Consider the following 16,646-nt stretch of genomic DNA (forward strand, 5'->3'; position numbering starts at 1 on the left):
AATATTTGGTCTTTGACTCTAGTTCTTGACATGGAGCTCCCAAATCCCTTTGAATTTCCTGGGTGATAGGAGTATCTTCTGTTCTACTGAGGTGACTCTAGGTTGGCTCCTGTACAGGGGGCTGTCACCAGAAAGACCAAGCCCTGATTAGAAATTTGGAATTTTCAGGCCCTCCCTGTTCGGCAGAGAGGGGAGAGGGTCTGGAAATGGAGTTAATGATCCATTATGCTTTCTTGGTGAAGCCTACATAAAAATCCCCAAAGTGTGGGGTTTGGAGAGCTTCAGGATGGCTGAACACATGGAAGTTCTGGGAGAGTGCTACACCCAGAGAGGCCATGGAGCCCCGTCCTGAATACCTTACTCTGTGCATCTTCTCCACCTGGATGTTCACCTGTATCCTTTATCAAATCCTTTAAAAAACTGGTAAATTTAAGTAAGTGTTTCCCTGAGTTCCGTGAGCCAGTCTAGCAAATTAATTGAATCTGTATGGGGGGTCGTGGAAAGTCAGCTTTACAGCTAATAGATCAGAAACAAAGGTGAAAACTTGGACTTGCTATTGGCATCTATAGTGGGGTGGGAGCAGTCTTGGAGGACTGAATCCTTAACTTGTGGGATCAGATAGTGTCAGAATTGAGTTAAATTGTAGGATACCCAGCTGGTGGTGCAGAGAATCACTTAGTGGGGGAAAACCCATGCCTGGTGTTAGAAGCGCTGTGAGTTTGGTCATAGTGTGAGAGTAAAGGAGAAACACGGGAGTACTGTAGGTTTTTCCTACTCAGGGATCTAGAGTAGTCAAATTCGTAGAGGTAGAAAGTAGAATGGTGGTTGTCAGGGGCTGCGGTGGTTGCAGGGGGGAAGGAGAGTTCTTGTTTCATGGGTACAGTTTGGAAAGGTGAAAAAGGCAGATGGTGGTGATGATCGCCAATAATGTAAATGCACTTTACACTACCAAACTGTGCACTTGAAAATGATAAAATAGTAAATTTTATGTTATGTACATTTTACCACATTAAAAAAATGATTTTCAAACGCACAGAATAGATACAATTGAGAAATTTACATAAAAAATACACATATATGTTATAAGTAATCAGAGAAGTGCAAATTAAAATAGATTTTGGGCTTCCCTGGTGGCGCAGTGGTTGGGAGTCCGCCTGCCGCTGCAGGGGACGCGGGTTCGTGCCCCGGTCTGGGAGGATCCCACATACCGCGGAGCGGCTGGGCCCGTGAGCCATGGCCGCTGAGCCTGCGCGTCCGGAGCCTGTGCTCTGCAATGGGAGAGGCCACAGCAGTGACAGGCCCGCGTACCGCCAAAAAAAAATAAATAAATAAAATAGTGAGATTTTAATTCACCCATCAGATTGTATGTATACACACACACACACACACACACACACACACACACGAATGGATTTGTTGGACGTAAATTTTCTTTTTGTTCAAGGGAGTCCTGCCTTTGAAAGTGCAATATACATTTACTGTTAACATTAAAACCGTTGATAACCCAACAATGTAATTCTTGGTTTCTAGCCTAGAAAGCATTTGTTCATAAAGAGCCATAAACAAAGACTTTCATTATGGGATTGTTTTGCAATAGGAATTAAAAAAGAAAAAAAATCCTAGTGTCCCTAACCATTTTACTGAACAAATGAATAGTAGTAAATCTGTATTATGAAATACTTATATTGTGGTTAAAACAAAAGCTATATACTTATACACATACATATGTAGGAAATGGAGGTATTTTCCAGACATATTGTTAAGTGATAAAAGAAGCTGCTAAAAAATGCATAGAATAAAATATTGTATTAAAAAATACCCAAACCCAAAACACATCTCGCTAAAACATATATTTCCCATTTTGTTTGTAAATTTTTGTAAAAAAATTCTTTAAAGTTGTGGTTGGAAAATTTAACACTGTACTAATACTGTTGGAAATCAAATAAGGAATTAAATATTCCAATCTTCTATACTTTAACAAAGTAAACAATCTTTATTATCTTTGTACATATAATACAAAACTATGCATATATATAATTTTATGTAACATTATATAGTGTTTATAGTATCAGTAGCTTCCTATTACTTTTGTTGATATCTCTTTTCATTATTTATTATTATTTTTTTTATTGGGGTATAGTTGCTTTACAATGTTCTGTTTCTGCTGTACAGCAAGGTGAATCAGCTATACGTATACATATATCGCCTCTTTTTTGGATTTCCTTCCCATTTAGCTCACCACAGAGCACTGAGTAGAGTTCCCTGTGCTATACAGTAGTTTCTCATTAGTTATCTATTTTATACATAGTAGTGTATATATGACAATCCCAATCTCCCAATTCATCCCACCCCTCATTTCCCCCCTTGGTGTCCATATATTTGTTCTCTACATCTGTGTCTCTATTTCTGCTTTGCATATAGGTTCATCTATACCATTTTTGTAGATTCCACATACATGCGTTAATATACAATATTTGTTTTCCTCTTTAGTTGCTATAACTTAAAGTACTTTTCTGTTTTTGAGATTTGTATTTGACAAACTCTGGAGTGCCAGAGTAAATATGTTAGTAAATATCATTGTATATTTTGAAATATTTTCACAAGAAAAATTCTAAGGACTAGGAACACTGATTAAAAGCTATAAATGTTTTGTTGAATAATATTCCAGTGGTATTCGAGTAATTTACTCCAAATGTATCATGTGAGCATATTGCCTATTGCCTTCAAACCAACTTAGCCAATATTGGGTATGATTATTAACTTTTTTTTCTGACTTGGAAATCATAAATGGTATTCATTGCTGTTTAATTTGCAGTATTTTTCAATTTCAAAGGTGAAAAAATATCCAATATTGTGGTCTTCCAAATATATATTCTCTTCTGGGATTTTTTTCCTTTGCTTATTTTTCAAGGAGGTCTTACTATCATAGTTATCAAGTTATAGGAATATAATATAGATATTCCTAATTTACTATTATAGTGTCAATTTTCCATTGACTCTGCTTTTTCGCTTTTTAAAAATTTTATTAATAGTGCTATTATTATACAGTAGTATTAATATCATTATTACTATCATTTTCAGAAAGCTATCCTCTTTGTCCCCCATTATTAAATAAAACATAATACTGAGCCATGCACAAATCATAACAACAGAGCTTTATCTACTTGTACAAAGTATAGACATCTGTTTAACTTGCAGCCAAATCAAGAACTGAAATACTACCAAAATCTGAAGCCTCCTACTTCCTCTTTCAGTTAGTTCTTGTTATTTGTTACACTATAAATTAATTTTATACACACAATTCTTTTGACATTTTATAATCTTTGAATTATCTTTTCTCACCTCGAATTTTAGAAAGGTGCAATGGCCTCCAATATCAGACAGACACTCAAATTTACTTTATACTGATTCTCACTGTTTGATTTTGGGTGCTAGTCAACTTGAACATACAAACTCTTGGGAATGTAGCAAAAGTAGTCAAAACTCTCCTTAAAATATCAATTTATTAGGTGACTATGTACATGGAATTACTTACATTCAAATAAAATGATCAGATATATTAATTGGGAAATAATGGGCTTTATTTATCCCTTACTTCAAGTACTAGTTCACAAACTTTACCTGTAGCTATGCTATTACTGTCTTTTATCATCACCAAAGCCACATTTTTTTTTCCATCTAGGTACTTCCTAAGCACCTCATTTTTACTGCTGGCCAAGTTCTTTAAGATAGATATACTTTTTAATCCATATATGCTGCTATTCCTATAAGTTTTATTATTATGAGGCACAATTTTGTAAAAGTTTTATTATGAGGCACATTTGTAAAATATATGGACTGGTGTTAGTTGTTCTTTTGTTTGTTTCTTTGCTTCTTGTTTTGTCCTGGAGGTTTATTTTCATGATCCCTAAATAGTTAAGTATAGCCAGTTGATATATTACACATTGATACATCTAGCCCCTAAAAGGATTGATACCAGTAGATAGCTTTGCAATTGTGAGATCACTTTCTTATAAAAAAAAATTACCAACTCTGGGTTAAATAAATATGTCTGGCTCTTTTTCTTTAAACCAGCTCTATCAGATGACATCTAAGTGTATCGAGACGTTTCATTTATTGACATTATTTTAGGCCAATGTGTCATCTGGGCATTGTGTTTTGTTGTTCAAAATATTATAATAATTGTTATTATACCCCTTAATATATGAGATTTTTGGAGAGAGATGAATAGAAGAAGACTATAATTAAGGGAAAACTTTTGGAAAAACATTTTATATCCTGGAATATTTGGTAACTCTCTTCTCTCTTGTGCCTTAACAAAATGGAAAATACTTGGTGTAAACATATTTAAATTACCCTCTGTTCAGGGTAGTTTAATTTCGCTCCATTACATAGGGCAATGTAACATCCTTTATGATGACCTCAAATTTATTTGTGCTTAATGCCTATCAGAAGTTCATATATAGCTGTACTCCTTATCTCAGCTCAAATCCACTGTTACACCCATGCTTTGGTCTCTATCTCTCCAAGAGATTCAAAGTTAGAGATCCAAAGAGCTGCCTCCCCTCCTTGGCTCTTCTTTCATGATGTTACAGCAAAAACACCTCTGCTGCTTAAGTTCCTACCTCAACTCCTCATTTTCTCTTCTCAGCGCCTATTCATTTCTTATTATCTAATAATTACCATGGAAAGTTTTAAACTGATCTAAAATTAATTTTGTTATTTGGTGAGGGGTATAGATGTAATTCATCTGACAAAAAATCAGTTGTCCCTGGTCAGTTGTATATAATCCTTTCTTCTCTTTTGTGTTTACTCCTATATTTTAAATTTTCTATTAGAGATAAAATTCTGATTTTTATTCTATTTTGCAGATAAAAATGCCAATATTTCTGCTAGTTTTTCACAGCCTTAATTTTTATATGATAAATTTAGTGCCTTTCCCTCAAAATTAGTATTCGATAACCTTCCCTTGTTATTATTCTGTATATATCAAATATATTTAAAAAAATATATATATATACATATATATATATATAATATATTTGCTACATTGCTGGAAAATATCTTTTGAGATTTTTAGTGGGAACACTGTAACTGTGTACATAAATGTGAGGAGAATAATTTATTTGTTTGCTTACGCAATGCCTGCCTGTGGCAGCTGGATTAAATTCCTTACTTCTTTTCAATGTTTTTCATCACTATATAATTTTGAAAATTTACCAAAATTTTACAGACTCTTAAAGGGATAACTGATGGTTGAGTGAGGGTAAAAGGATTCTGTTAACCAGAACTAGAAGGAAAATTTAAATATATGCACAGTTTTTACTTATACTTCAAAAAAATTTTTTATGCAAGTCATTAGGAAACTGTTAGCATAGAAATAAACAGCATTCATAAGTGAAATGTGTGTTGACCCTCTGAGAGCTATGCCATTTTAACTGCTAAGCTATACCTAGAAAAGGGATTGCTTTCAAAGGAAATCATAACCCCAAATAAAAGAATAAGTGGCATAATGTGGACAATATCATTGCTTGAGGACGTTTCAGAATTTAAGGTTCTTTTGAATTCATAATTTCTTAGCTTCATTATAAACTTAAAATTAAGCAAAGTAATTTGGTGTTCAATAGTCATTTCAGGCACAGAAAGCATTGGATAGAGACTGAGAAAAAGGAGCTCTTTTCCTAGGTCTGCTACTTGAAAATTCCAGGTTATTTCTGTTCCTCATCTTGACCACATAAAAAATGGAGATGATGATTAGAACTGTGACCAATCTGCATTTGAGACATTAGGCAGATTAACCCAAATTTGAACTCTATCAGTTGAGGTAATTGTAGTAAAATTGCTCATCATATCATTATATTTATACCCTCCTATATTAGTACAGGTTTTACTTAAAAAAAAAATCTGTGCAATCTTAATAAAGTATCAGGTTTTCAGAGAATATCCCATACAGCTACAAAATGCATGAAATCATAAGGGTAAGTACCATTTATTCTGATCTGCTGGGAAGCACATTGATGAAATGAAGACATGGCTTTTTAGAAGACTAAGGACTGCTTCCAGGCAGTAGTTACATTTTCTATAGCATTAAAAAAAAAAAAAAATCTTTCACTCTCTTCAATTTAAAAATGGTTTTCAAGTCTCAAGTTTTCTGTTAGATATGCCAATCTGGAAACCCAGAATGAAGGAGAAAGTGAAAGAAGAGTTAGACTATAAAGCTGCTAATACATTAGCTAATTCTTTCATGAAACATTTTCAACATAGGATATTAAATCACCTTTTTCCTGTTCAGTTAGCTTTTGAGTCTGATGAGCTTCAAAGACCAGATGGAAAAGCAAGGCCCAAAAAGACTGACTTATAAGCACACAGTTTAAAAATTCAGCAGAAGAAGTAGCGTTGCTCCTAAGATCTCTTGTAGACTCCAGCTAGTTTCTGTGATGTTGTAATAAAAACTAAAAATAAAGAGAGAGAGAGAAAGAAGAAGAGAGAGAAGAGAGGAAGAGGGAAAAGAGAAAGAGAAAGAAAAAAAAAAAAGGAAAAAACCCCAGGATGGAATAGAGTTTTATGAAATGAATTAAATGGCTTTTTGAGGATTTTAAAACAGCTGCAGAAAATATCCTTCATTTTGCCTATTGATGGCAGCGGCAAATTATAGGCTTATTTTCCACACCATTCTTCAGTCAGTGTCAGTGATGACCCTATGTGCAATATTCAAAAATATGATCCTCTTTATTCCCTAGTGGGGTCCACATTCAATGAGGGAGAATTTCGGAGGAGCCCCGCCTTGATTTCATGCAGTGTGTTGAGCCAATTGGTCATGACTGGGTATTAGGTGAACTGCTGACCTCACAGTGGATGCAGCTTTCAAAAGTGCTTAACTTAGTAGCAGAGAGTAGCTTACCCCCTGGTGAAATCAGGATCAATACTTATTAAATACTTCATGAAGTCTATTCGTTTCTAAAATAGCCACTTGTCTGCCCTTCCTGTCATGTTCTGAATTAATTTGTTATGTAATACGATTCTTATATTTTATATTAGGTTACTTATAGGCTGAAAAGGGAAAGGCAAACCAGGGATGATGGGGAGGAGGGTTAGTTTGTTATTGTTTTATCATTAACTATCTCTTCTCCCTTTTCTAAGAGATTGAGTATAACACCCTGCTAGACAATAATTTTATTATTTTCATTCTTCTTCCCTCTTTATTAGTTTTAGGTCTAAACGCACAAGCAAAAGATTAAACATTTGCTATGTACTTTCTTCCTAGTTCTTTGAAAAATGTATAATTATGCTTCTCTGTAACTTTCTTTTTTCCGAACAGTACATCTTGGGCATGAAATTATTATTTTTTAAAATTTTTTATTGGAGTATAGTTGATTTACAATGTTGTGTTAGTTTCAGGTATACAGCAAAGTGAATCAAATATACATATGCATATATCCATTCTTTTTTAGATTCTTTTCCCATATAGGTCATTACAGAGTATTGAGTAGAGTTCCCTGTGCTGTACAGTAGGTTCTTATTAGTTATCTTATACATAGTAGTGTGTGTATGTCAATCCCAATCTCCCAGTTTATCCCTCCCCCATCCCTTTCACCCCTGGTAACCATAAGTTTGTTTTCTACATCTGTGATTCTGTTTCTGTTTTGTAAACAAGTTCATTTGTACCTTTTTTTTTTTTTTTTTCGGATTCCACAGGCATGGAATTTACATGGTTGTATGACATTCCCTGTATGGGGAAATTTTTAACACATTTCTTATTGATTGGCATTTGAGTGTTTCTAAAGCGTTGGTCATTTTAAATAATACTTCTGTAAACATTCTTGAACATCCTTGTATATGTCTATATATTTGAGTATTTCCATTGGTGAAATTAACAGACTTGGAATGCTGGTTTATAAGTGCATTTTAAAGGCTATATCAATTTAGACTTCATCAATACTGTACAAAAGTGTCTGTTTCCCTTACTCTACAAATAGCATGCAATACTAGCAGTCTTTGAAATCTTCAACAGTTGCACAGTGACTTTTCATTGCTCTGTTTACTTGTGTAGTACCACATGGTAAAATAACTTTATTATTGATAATAATGCACATGATGTAAGTTCATATGATAGAAAAAATAGAAATCAATAAATGTGCCTAATTATTCTAACTCAATCATTAAATCTTTCCTTGTCTATCTTTCCAGAATTTTATGATAATTCAGGAACACCCAAAACTTTGCAAATATTTTAAACTTTTTCTTAATTTTATAGCGCTCCAGTTTACTTTTATTTTTCAAGTGAAGCATATTTCATTAAATATTTTGTGTGAAATTATTTAACTTATGTGGGAAAAAAAAAACCAACAACTGAGCCCTTTATGCCTCAGTACAAAATAAGTAATAAAAATTGGTTTCTTTGTCGTTTGACTGCATTGTTTACTGTAAGATTTGAAGACCTAAAGTCTATTTTTTAAAGTTATTTTATTAGTTGTGTTATTCAAAGAATATTTATTCTCTAGGGAAGCATTCCACCACTCAATATTTCATGTCTAGAAAGTAGTAGAGTCATCTCTATTTAAGTTTATCCTTACCTACATAATATGTGTCACATCTTATATTGTAAAATATAATATGATTTTGCATAAGTGACATGCCACAATATGGTGTCTAAAATTTAAAGTAAAAACCTTTATTTTGGGTTCTGATATTTACAGTCAGTTTTGATAGTAAAATAATTTGATAAAAACAAATGTAATAAAGTAAAATATAAAGTATTGGTAATTCCATGTAGGTATTTTTTATTTTAAAATTTTCTATCAATAATATTTAAAATTATTATTTTGATTATTACTTTAATCCAATGTTAAAATGCAATTAATATAATCCTATTGTAATTTTTAAACTAATTTTTTTTCACCTTGAAAGTACTTGGTTCTAGTATTGAAACAAACAAAAATGTTTGAAACAATTAATTATTTCTCATTTATTTTTAAGAAGAATAGTGTGTTGATATTTCCCAATGATAAGATTAGTCTTCTCTAAGCGTATAATTGTGGTTGGTTTAGCTAACCATTTAAAAACTATTTCAACAATTATTTTTGACTAATATGGGTATACTGAAAGAATTTTCCTAAAGATTTTTTTTAAAGCAACAATATTAAGGATTCTAAAATAATAACAATATTTATTTCATACTTTATACTAATTTCATGGGTTTAGTCTGTTTGTTACTTGTTATCTTCACTGTCTTTTGCTAATAAAGAAGCATTATTTTTAATTTTTGTATAATTAAGAAAACTGATCCTCAAAGAGAATAAATGACTGCCCAAGACTCTAAAACCAATAAAGACCCAAAAGTAAAGCAGAGTTCCCTTCAAAGTTAAACCTGAGAGAGAGAGAGAGAGAGAGAGAGAGAAGGGGAGGGAGAAAGAGCATGTGTGTGCACGCATGCGTGTGCATGTTCATGCTAAGATAGACATTTGAGTTGCTTGGAACGGCCACATTTTAAATGCATTTTTTTTAAGAAAAAGAAATAAAAGTCAAGTAGTAGGAAAATGGGAATATTATGGAAATTCAACAGACTAAAAGCAATGTGAATATGTGGATACAGTGGAACAAAGTGGACAACTTACAGTTTTGATATGCGAGTGAATATATTTGGAATGTCAAATGAAATCATAACTTCGGTAAAATTTTGAAATTTCAAGAAATAATGTAAAAATTATTCAAAGGTGAAAATGATTGAGTACTAGGTAGGAAGTCATCTGAATTTTGTCCTTCACTCTATTCATTTGTGTCTCTCTTTGATATCCATTTACCAATGTAGCATCCAGATTTTCTACATGTTCATTCCTCTGTTACAACTATATCTCCTATGACTCTATCACTTTATAAAACACAACTTTTACTCATTCATAGTTTGATAACTTTGCTCAGTATTGTCCCCATACTTGAGATGTCCTTTCTTCAATTATTACATCAACTATTTCCAATGCCTGAGTGCAAAAAATAATTTTCTTCTGGTTAGTTCCTTAGTCAGTATCTTGCCCAAATAACTGCGATTCCTATAAATTAACCATAGAAAAATAACAACTCCTATTTCCTGAGTGCTTATTATGTGGCTAATCATTTTTAAGTGCTTTGCTTATAATACCTCCTTTATTTCTCAGAAAAACCTGATAAGATAGGTAATATTTTGACCCTCATGTTAAAGATAAATATACTGAGGCCAGAGACGTTAAGTACATTTCTGAAAATTGCATAACTATTAACTGGCTGAGTCTGCATTGTTTGGCCCATAACTACTTATTATTATTGCCACTTTTAATTCTCATCGACACATAATGAACATTTGTGTCTTCCTAAATAGGTAAATGCTCTTTAAAGCCAACACATAGCTTTGATAGTTTTACATTGGTCCTAACACTTAACAGAACTGTGACACAGAGTAGGAGCTTAATAAGACATCAGGGAAAAAATGAATATGTTTTTAATATTAAGAACTCTGTTAAGGGTTATTGAGGAGTTAGAAAAATTATAATACAATTCTCTAGTGATGTGGAATATCTAATTGAATTTACTTATGGTCTTTATATGAAGGAGAAAAAAATGCATGTGACAGCTGTGATATCTGTAAAACCTTTGTCTAAAAAAAATTGGTTCCTTGTGTCTCAATTTCACTGTTTACACTGAATCTTTTTGTTTGTTTGTTTTCATGATTTTTTAAAATTCCAAAAAAGCTATTTTCAACCAAGTTAGCTTTGCTGATATGGTTTTAGTAACTCCTATCTGAAATCATCCGCAGGAAACATTTTTTTTTTCTTTATGGCTATTTCAAAAAAGAAAAATACTTAATATCAGTATGAATAACACATGTGCTCATTGCAGCATAATGTTGGTGCAATCTGTGCTTGATACAGTTATAAATAAGTCTTTGAAAGCATTTTTCTGTATTTTAAATAAAGGCTATAGAAAGCCACGAGAAGGATCTAGTCTTGTTAATATCACAAGCTGTTTCCCCACCTGCACTAGGAGCAGCTTTAGTACAGCAGCTGTCTGAGTTTGTGTTGGCACATCACTGTCTGCACAGAAACCCCATGGTTTACACAGAAAATGAATAGGCCACAGTTCCAATGGGGGTCTTTAATAATCCTTCCTCTAATGCTACCATGTGTGAGCATTGGGCTTTGAAGTGGTGTGAGGTGTGAAGTTTCAGGAGGATTATACAAAGCCACTCAATTTCGAAAGGTAGAAAAGAACATTAGAAAAAGCTGAGAGTGCCTTTGCTTTCCTCCTGCATGTTGATCAAATGCAGTTTATATTGATATTAGAGCTTCATGTCCAGCATGTGATAGCAAGTGAGGGATTGGTATAATTATGTGATTCACTCCATTCGGCCCCCTTTAACATTGACAAACAAAACCCAGCACAGATGTTTCATTGATTTTATTTACCAAATATTAGCTGTGAAAATATTAACCTGATGGGAACAAATATCTATCCAGTAGTACCTGTGGAGATTAAATCCAGGGAGGACAAAATTTATACACTGAGCTTACCTATGTATAGATGGGTGGCCACTGGATTTTCAGGAATAAATTTTTCTTTCTTTCTTTCTTCCTTCCTTCCTTCCTGTTTCTTTTTTTCTTTTAAATTCACATGAATTTTTGAAAGTATCATCCATGGCAGTCAATTAATCATGGTCCATTAGGCCATGTGCATAATTGACAACCTATTTGTTGAATGGCAGGAATTCAAGTAAAACTGAGGACTTACACTCCAATAACTATTTTTTTAAGGCACTTTAGAGAACACGAAACTCCCTTTTGAGAGTATTCTGAGCATTTTGGGGGGACTACAGTATAATGAAGGTGAGGCCATATAATCCATCACTTGGAAACCTACTGTGTGCAATCACAGAAGCAAAATACCAGGATCTCATCAGCCACCTACTGCCGCACATTTGGATTTGACTTCAAAAGGTCTTTAAGCATTGGGGATGCCCAATATCAACTTGAGAAATTTTTATCTTCATTACTATATGAAAAAGGAAATAAAACATCTGGATACTCAGTCCAATATACACTTCTCCTTAATAGATCAGGCACTATGCTAAGCACTTCAGAACTGATGATTAATGATATATGGGACTTAGACCAAAAGACTCATGTTCAAGGGGAGATGATTGACATGTAAACAGAAAGTACACTAACAGACAGCTATAGAGGTATCTTAGAGGAGAGGGTGATTAACCCTTTCAGGAAGTAAAGCAGGGAAGGCCTGTGAGAAGATAACATCTCAAAGGAGGACTTAGAAGAACAGGTAGAACTCTTCTTGGTGGATTAAAAGGCAGAATGAGCCATATAGGCAGTGTGTGTTTGTAGACTATATGAAGTTTGGTATTGCGGGAACTCAAAATAAATTGGGAAAGGGTAGAGACACTCGAAAGATGAATCTGCAGAATAGGCAAAAGTCAGATCGTGAAGGATATTTTATTTTTCCTTAAGGATCTCAGAATGAAGAACTATTGATGTGAAAAAAGTCAGAGGTTGGCATGTTTTATATTTGTGTTTGAGGAAGGTGCTTCTGACAGAGTGCAATGTGAACTGGAGGGAGGCCTAGGTAAGGCTGAATACTTAGAAGGATTTTACTGCAGTGCAAAGTCCAATAATGGGGGAAATGGCAGGAAATGTGCAATAAGAGGGACAAACAAGGCGACATGTAAGAAATGGGTTTGTCAGGGTTTCTTGAAGAGTTGATGGATAAGGAAGAAGTGGGTAACATTTCTCTGAGTTGGTAAATCTTGTAAGTCCTTTTTCATAAGATTCACAGAACATCACCCCCTCTTAAGTTATACAGACAACAGTGACTTCTCTGTCCACTGTTCTGGATTTTTCTAGCCTCTAAACACTCTCCTGATTTTATGCAACAGAATATAAACAAACTATAGCCTTGTAGGACAGAACAGCCAATGGCTGGTTCCCGTAGAGCTTGACAAATGTTCTGTGCCTGTCATGGCTTGACGACACAGTTTTAAGCCACAGACTAAAGATGATTGTAGCTACCACTGCCCTCCTTCATGTTAAAACAACTTGCAGTATTTTGCCCTAATATTGTCAAGAATCACAGTTCCTTTCCCAGAAAACTGCTCTAATTGGATTCAGTGGACCTTGACTGGCTTGTCACAGCTTTGTTCAGGGTGAAGGTGAAATCTTTGAGGAGTTTGCTCCTGAAATCAAGAGCTGGGCATCTTTGATGAGGGCATTTGAGAGTATATATCTTAATGCAATTTTTATATTACTTTTCTTGAACAAAATGATTTTTCTTCTGTATTAAAAAATAATCCCAATTTTAAATTTGCAACAGGTGGGAAGTTGCTATTAAAACTACAGCTACACTGCTTATGAAGAATTGGGCATGTGTCCTGAGTGAGCACAGGTATGGGAGAAGAATCTCAACTTTGTTAGGTAAGTGCTCTTCCTAAAGCTTCTAAAATCTGTACAGTGTACAAAACCATCATTTAAAATAATTTTTGTTGGATTTTCCTAGATAAATGGGAAGCAAATTAATTTACATTTCTCATTCAAATTTCCTCAATTCATAGTTTGGTGGTGGAGCTATTGTCACTTTGAGATTTTATACAATGCACACACGAGTATATACATATACAGATAAGTGTATGAATGCACATACATGTTAAATATTGAAAAACTTTATCAAAAAACTGTATCTGCCTAGGTTACCAAGTAGAAAGTGTGATCACTTTTTGAAAAATGTGAATACACTAATTTTAAAAAAAATATCTTGATGTCTCAAAAAGTAGAACCAGGATGTCCCAAAGTGTACAAATATTAAATTATATGAATCATTTGGTTCTAAGTTTCAATGAAGGGAGTTCAACCAAGTTCGTACTTGGTCTATTTCCCAAGAAGCCACAATGATGTATACTAAATAACAGAATCAATTTGTCTCTTCATTTGTTTACCCAAAAGCAGAAATGTGGCAGGGAAAAACTTAAATAGTGGCATGTCCAGGCATGAGAAGCATAGCTCCCTAAAGAGAAAGTAAATGTTACAACAGAGAGCTCTGTGGAAGGTGAGCCTGTCAGAGTTGATTCTGCTAAATGAAGAGGCAAAAAGAGAGGCACCTCTGACTTCTCAACTTCATATTAAAAAATTCTACTGCTCACGAACCCGATTCCCTGACAAGCAGGTTGACATTAAGTCCTCATTCTTTAGAAATTTTAATATTTGGCAAGTTCATGAAGTATGTCACCAGAAATGTAAAAAGCAATTCTCAAGATATGGCACTCTTTCCATTTTGGTCAGGATATAATTCTGTTCTTTTTAATGAGTTGTTTGATTATCACTGTGGGCCTGAGAATACCTGAATTCTGAGGTGCTCTACAGAACGACAACTGAAAGAGCAGGCAGTGATCTTCAAGTAGATCAGCTTCTGAAAGTGGTTTTACTTTCATCCATCACTGGCATTGAATTGTTTGTATGTCCCTTTATTGAGAAAGGGAAAGAGAAGAGATTGGAGTTTTATAAGATTTATATGATTTTAGGTGCTAACTGGAACACCTAAAAGTAAGAGCATGTTCATGACATTTTGCTGTGTTTTTTGTCTACTGTCTGAAAAACTCTCATTCAGAAATGAATTATGATAATACTGTCCTAAGTGGGCTCAGCATGGGGTTGAATAAGTGCTGCTCTTTTGAAAGAAACCAGACTTTCTGAGAAAGAATTAAAATTCTACACTGATGAGAAAACTTTGGATGCTCTAAATTAAACTTCATAAAGAATTTATTTTAACTGATCTTTACTCTGGTTCCATGATGGGTGGGTGGGAGTGAGGGAGGGAAACTTTCCTACTTCCCTGAAACCCTAAAATTTTTCAGGTATTTTTCCTGTAATGTCTGATTAATGGCACCCTTGATTTTGATTTATATTATCCTATTATTCATTGTATGGGAGAAAAAGAAGTCACTTTTTTTTCAATATAATTTTAAAAATTAGGGCTAGCAGTGATGGAATTTAAAATCAAATTATCCTGTCAGAGTGACAGATAAATCTCAAGATATTCTAATGAAGTTTTCCACTGGCAGGATGCTGAATTTCTCCCTTTCCCAGACTCCTTTATTCAAAATTTTGACTGTGAGTGACAAGGATCATCTGTGTTTTGAAACCTGTTGCTATCTGTTTCAATTTAGTTCTTATTTAGAAATTCTGGGGTGGCTTCTTTCTTGTTTACTCTAGGTTAAAAGGGAAATATATATACACAGTTGTCAGGTGAGTGCATCTTTTACTATGGAAAGTTGTGGGTAATTACCATAGACCTGAACTTGGTTATGTTTAGTAGGTTCACCAGATTCTACCCTTGCCTTTACATATTACTATTCTTAAAGGAATTTCTGCTATGGAAGTGGTATAAATATGACACAATTTTCTTACTATACTGGTCTTTGATTCTTTTTCTTTTTTGTTGTTTCTCCAAACAAAATTTGAAATCTTAAGTTTTCACAGTATTGGGTAGACCTCTCGAATTCTAGATTCAGTTAATAATTTTTATTTTATGTAGTCATGGATTCAGAGACTCCATTTCTGATAGCTAAAAAGAAACTACTCTTTGCTGGCCTTTAAAAGCATGGAACAACAATACTTCCTAAATGAAATAATGGCTATCACTTTATTCCTCTGCAAAAGAACATATCTAAGCTAAGCAAGCAGTATATCAAATGACATTAGATAAGTAACTGAATTGCCAATTGATAGTTTAAAATGTCTGGAGAAAACAAAGGGAGTACAGAAAAAGAATGATTCGTTTTTAAGGGACCTTCTGTATTAAGAGATTGTCTTGGAGTAGAAAGAGCCTTGCAGTATGAGGTTGGCTGTAGACTGAGCCTGTTCCCTGACTGATTATACAGGTAGTTCATGACAAGTCGGTAAGTTTCAGTTTCCACATGAAAACAGGCCAGAAGCTAGTCAAAAGCTCAGCTATAGTGCAGAACTTTACTTCTTCATTACATTTCTGTCTTTTCATGTTGTAGCAATCCCTACAACAGAGGATATTAACGGGTAAGTGCCTCTTGAGCAACCTGCTTTGGTTACTCAGTTAGTATCTCAAAATGAGGGATGGCAAGGACATTAGGTGATAATTCAAACAACAGATGATACTCAGAAGAAAATGTGGCAGGGCACCTCTGTGTAGGCCCTGAAGAGCCGCACATACTGTACTAGTTAAGAGTCTTAATAAAAGAACAGAAGGAAGGAAAAATAACACAAAATGAAGAAGGAATTACTTAAGATTAAATAGTTTCTATTACAGAAATAGGCTACATGTAGAGCTAATGGCAGGCATTTTCTACAGACAGATGGAATACTCTCATCTCCCAATGGTATAGATATGAAGTCTCTGTTAAGATTCATTTGTCCTGAAACATTTGCATATAAATATAAACATCATTACTAGGGGCTAATTGCCCTGTAGGAACTAAAATGTGGGAATTAGCATCTTTAGTCATTTTTATTATTATTTTTTAAAGTATCTCTAACACGCATCATATTTGGTACTGCATGGCTGCAACAGATAATTACCACCATTAAGAATCTCAAATGCAAAATCAAAACCATTTGGAATGGCTTCCAGGGCAATCCAGCACAGTG

At 34.0% G+C, this 16,646-nt stretch overlaps 1 protein-coding gene across 50 annotated transcripts in view; it reads left to right on the forward strand.

Moving 5' to 3' along the window:
* Window positions 1–16,646, forward strand: part of LOC307184329 (teneurin-2-like) — a 2,867,364-nt gene that overhangs the window by 1,365,668 nt on the left and 1,485,050 nt on the right. For all 50 annotated transcript variants that reach the window (XM_079917763.1, XM_079917760.1, XM_079917746.1 and 47 more), the window contains one exon: window positions 13,348–13,448. The gene's annotated coding sequence lies outside the window, so the exon portion shown is untranslated. The remainder of the gene's footprint in view (window positions 1–13,347; window positions 13,449–16,646) is intronic.

This window comes from Stenella coeruleoalba, assembly GCF_951394435.1.
Source record: "Stenella coeruleoalba genome assembly, chromosome: 3".
In the NCBI taxonomy this organism is placed as follows: Eukaryota; Metazoa; Chordata; class Mammalia; order Artiodactyla; family Delphinidae; genus Stenella; species Stenella coeruleoalba.